Source organism: Coptis chinensis, chromosome 4, assembly GCF_015680905.1.
Source record: "Coptis chinensis isolate HL-2020 chromosome 4, ASM1568090v1, whole genome shotgun sequence".
Classification (NCBI taxonomy): Eukaryota; Viridiplantae; Streptophyta; class Magnoliopsida; order Ranunculales; family Ranunculaceae; genus Coptis; species Coptis chinensis.
The window spans coordinates 104,104,062-104,109,337 of NC_141459.1; the positions used below are offsets into that span (position 1 = coordinate 104,104,062).

Here is a 5,276-nt window from a genome sequence, read left to right on the forward strand (position 1 = left end):
CAGATTATACAAAACAAAAAGTGAAATAATTTTGGTGTCTAAAACTTTTTTATAAAATTATGTTAGCATACTTCTAGTTGACATTAGCCTTGCATGCCAAAACATTATGGAACTGATAGGAACACCACGATAACAAAAGACATGTTTGTTTGCCAAGTGACGAAGGTGAAAAAATAATGTAGTGCTCATTATAAATTTGAGATGAAAACTCTACTTAACATGACAAACATGGAATTGAAGAACAATGTTTCGTCTGGATTTGAATAAAGAAGATTCTTTTATTAGTCTCATCATAATCATGAACAGGAGGAGAAAAATAACAACTCGAAGCCTATCCAAATAACAACTACTTGTGATTCTCTTTACGATGACACATTTTTAAAACAGGTCAAATATACTCATTACAAATACAAGTCCCATTGTTCATATAGTCTAAAAATAATTCCAACAAACTGAATGAGAATGTCCAGGAAAAACATTTGCAATATGATACTTCCATTACAACAATGACATTCAAATTTGTCAAAGTGAGCAATGCCGGTGCTAAAAGACTTGATGTTAATGATCCCGACGTCGTTATATTCTCAAGTTTACTTTGAAATCCCAAAGCTTTTTCATGGTTATCTGAATTTAATCCCAAATAAAAAACTTTGAACTCCTCAAAAGAGAACCCTATCAATAGAATGAACACCCGTATCTCATTGAAATTGACACTATAAACATGAAGAAAAAAAAACAAAGGTTATACATATTGTGATGAATATACTTAAATTGCCATATGCCATACTGCATCTCCCATATCTGGACTTCAATAGTAATTACTAATAGGTTTAGTATAGAGGACACTGTTGGGGCATATGATCTTCTGATTGTCGAACCTCAGAAACACTGTAGTTAAGATGTTCATTTCTTCCACTACCATATGAGACAATATAATCACATATTAGAACAAAAAATATTCCAACACACACACAAAAAACACCCAAGTTCAGGTCTACTTTGTTCTTACCTGAACACCTTCCATTTCACACCGATCACCCATGTCGAAAGGGTGCATGACAAATAAGAAAATGATGGCTTCAAATAGCATCTTGCAGGTGTTTCCAAACATGAAAGCTACCAGAAGGAGCTGTGAGCTTATAACAACCAAAAGATGCATGGTTGCAATTCCAAGTATGAGAAGACAAATAACCAAAATTATGATCCCCATAACAGCGTTCACCATGTGGTGGAGTTGGTTTACAGCTGTTTTTGTATCGTCCAGGGTCAAGGCAAGGGCTTTCCTTTCTCTGAAAGCATTAACCTGAAATCAAAAGGTACAACAAATTAAATTGTATTCCTATTTTGTATTTGCACTGCACAAATTTAAGTTTGAAAACACATATTACAATTGCAACAAAGAATGAAGTCAAGACATTCTTCTTGTTTACAATTCCCAGAACCCAGGGTGATAAATTGATGACATCTATCAAAGGAGGATAACAAATCTAGAACCTGGGCAATTGGCATGATGACTTTTAATTTAAACTATATAATTGAAACGAAGAACAGGGTCAAAGATCATTACCACCCAGTTCTTAAGAGATGCTTTCTTGGCCCGCTTGGTCTCCGCTGCTCCTTCAAACAAACTCATTGTCTTTGAAGCTTCATCCTCTCTTATGAAACGCATCAGATCCTCTAGATAGATATACCTGTCAGCAAGAGACAGAACATGCGAACTTAAGAGAATGGCAATTGATAGGAAGCATATAATAATCCTATTTGCTTCCTCTATAATGTCACATATGGTATACTGCTCTTGCTAAAAGTCTTCTTAATCAAAGGCCAAGATAATGCCAACAAAACTGCTCCACCTAACGTGAAGAAGAACCCAAGCAAGTACTTCTCTATGGCCATCTAACACCTCGATGCTAAAAGTTCAAGCTGTGCATACACTAACTGCACACAATCACTGCCAAATATATTGATCTAAAATCCTCTAATTACGAAGTAAATACAAAATAGACAATTTTCTTTGATGTTTACATGACCTGCACTATTTGGAAGTACCTTATAAGAACTATTAAAATACAAACCCCCTAAGGCCCGATTTGACATATTGACAGGCAGAACTTTGAACTTATATAATATGCTTTGCTCTAGCTTATGGTGCTGGAAAACAATGTGTAAGTGTGGCGCTATTGCTTCTCTTACCCATTGGTCTCTTCAAAGGTGTTCCGTTAGAAAAGAATATATGTAAGATTCACCTGAAGCAATTGTAGTGTAGAAAATGTGGTAGCTTCTATCGGAAATGTCCACACTTTATGTTACAATTCTAATTTAAATCTTAATTGGTGTTCCTTGGAATACTACCATCAAGATGTTTTCTTTGATAAGTAAAAGTAATTTAATATCCTCATACTGATCTGTATGCTCATTTATACTAAGATCTCTAAGTAGATTACATTGTCTAATTGATCTCCCGAGGAACCGAGCCCACCAACATAAGATCACTGAAATCCAACTTCAACAACTGCTACAATCTCTAAATCTCTTTAGGAATCTCCAAAGGCACAAAAGGCAAATACGTATGGCAACTACAAAATTTAACAGCTCTAACATCTTTGGATGTATACTGCCATATTGATGCCTTGACGGAGACATTAAAAAGGAGCAATCACCAGACAAAACACAAAGGCACAAAGGCCTTAAATATGCGTGCCATCCTTTAGGAACTATAGACAATGAATGCACAATACTAAGGAACAAATCATTCTCGTATCATCACAACACTAATAAAACTTACTAACCGTACCATGCATAAAGCTTAACATTGAACAATGACTGTTACTCATAAGCTTAACAATTGTCATAAAGGTTCACATAAAGATTTCTCTATTTTGATTTCGTCAAAACACCATTGTCAGCTTAGGACCAAGGGGTAACACTAAAGCTTGTAACCAAGGTGTTTAACTTTCCACTATATGCTACTATATATACGTCGATCAATTCAGAGTACCACAACGATAAAGAAGTTGTAGATCAGTTTTCTTTTTTTCCAAAAGTGAACCATACCCATAAAAAACTTTATTTTTCCAGCGTAAAGGTGGTACAATCACCATCATTATATCACTGCCTCAAACCTATACTATAAATCTCTAGGGCTATGAGTTGTTACATGAAGTGGTAGAGATAACAAATTAAATCAATTTGAACAAAGTAATCCCAAAGAGTGATAAACCTGAATCTAAGGCACATGAAAGATGATTAACAGTAAACACTACATCTATCCTTTCTTAATAAAAAAATATGGAAATCTTTAATTAGCTTAGGCTGTAGACTTCATGTTTCTAATAGTTTTAAAATCTTCATTTTACCTAAAGAACCAGATGACCCATATATAGAGACGTATCAGAATACCAGTGCTAACACCTATATATTGTAAACACAATCAATGAACATGATATAGATTGTATCCTTGCGTGTCTCTTCTTCTTCAGAACTCAGTAGTGGTTCACAAACTATATCTTCTTTTAAATTATCATGGAAATTTATACACTCAAGCCATTCTGGGTAAATTTTGTGAAATAAATGCATGTTTATATTTACTAATTTACACCAAATAGTTTAGAAAAATTCCTGAAATTTATAGTCGGAGAGAGGGAAAATGTTCTTTTCTTCAAAGAAAAAGTTCCTGACCTCCAACACCTATCCTTAACTAAAGTATTCTTAAATGTATGAGCACTTAAGATCATGTTAAAGTAATTCAATACAAATCTTTTTTCTTAAACAGAAAAGGATATCAAAGTTTAATGTAAGATTAACACCATTTTTTTTTATTAAGCCTACTAATATAAAATAGAGTTTGAATGACATCAGCATGCATACCGTACCTTATAGATCGAGATTAGATGTGCCTGCTTTTAACATGCTTCTGAGAGAGAGAAGATAGTAACGAAGACGGCTGGGAAACTAACCGTAGAGATGGCTTGGAACAATTGCCTTCACCAATTAAAACTTGATGAGCCAAACACTCAAGCTGAAAGGCAATATAGTGATAATTTATTTCATATATTGATAACAACAGAATATTACGTAGGTACAATGTGTTATCAATCGAGGCGAGCGCCATGCCACACGCATGCGTTCTCTTTGAGAAGCAAGTTGTTCATTTTTTTGGTTTTGGACTTGTCGATAATAATTCATTCGGATACGCTCCCTTTCGGTGGGCTATCTGTATTGAAGTCAAATTTCTTTGACTCTCTCTTTCTCTAATTCTCTAAGCCTGTTGTTGTTGTTGGCGCACATTATTATCACTAACAGAAAGCAAATTTGGATGGCCTCCGGTCCTCGCCATTTCCAAACGCTGGCAAATGGAAAATGACTTGGTTATATGTAAAGTGCGCAGTCTATAAAGCAATAATACAGTGAAAAAAGAATGGAAAATGTGCTTTAGGAAAAAAAAGAAATAGAAGAAAAAATTGCAAAAACTACATAAAATAACTCAGAGCATGGCTTACCCAATTATTGAATTAAAGGCAACTCTGATCGAAAATAGTGACAAACAAAGAGATAGGCAAGGTCGGGTGAAGAGGTCAAAACTGAAAGAAGGCAACCTGCAAATAGCAAATAAAGACAGAATACACAAAATCGATTTCTAATAAAAAAGGCAACTAATCTTTGAACTCTATAGAAGATCAAATAGATTTCAATAAAAATTCAGAAAAGTTACTACAGAGAGTTCCATATATATATATATATATAAAACATGCTAAAACAACGTTGTGTGCCTGTGTCAAAACTACGGACAAATGGCATGCATTAACACATGCATAGAGCCAAAGTCAATTTCTTTGAAAACAAAGAAATTCATGTAACTATTTTTCTAAGTATTGAATAAGGATGTCAAGCAAAGTGAAAAAGCATACTAAATAAAAAACATGAGAAAAAAACATACTAACTGGTGTTCAGAAATATAAAAAAAAACACTATATATCTCCCCCAACTAACAATTAACATGTGAATCTAACCTCTAGGCTCCAGACACAAATAGCATTTCATTACAATCATCAATGCTTCTATAAACTGGTAAAAAGGTATTACTGTTTCAAAGCAATGATTCTTTCCAGTAGGGTTATAACTGTAATGGTACTCAAGAATTCGTTGAAGTTCACTTACTGCAACCAAAAGTAATAGTTCTCTTTTCAAGAATATTAAAACAAAATATTACAGTTAGCTAACTTTTCTTATTTTCTTGGGTAGTTCTAAGGGTAAAGAAATAATAGGACTAATATGCC

At 34.0% G+C, this 5,276-nt stretch overlaps 1 long non-coding RNA gene across 1 annotated transcript; it reads right to left on the reverse strand.

Moving 5' to 3' along the window:
- Positions 1-582: 582 nt before the first annotated feature.
- Positions 583-1,615, reverse strand: LOC147506510 (uncharacterized). Its single transcript, XR_015220824.1, has 3 exons — positions 1,568-1,615; positions 1,010-1,303; positions 583-915 (listed from the first exon to the last, which is right to left on the reverse strand). It is a non-coding gene; the product is annotated as an uncharacterized LOC147506510 (long non-coding RNA).
- Positions 1,616-5,276: the final 3,661 nt, after the last annotated feature.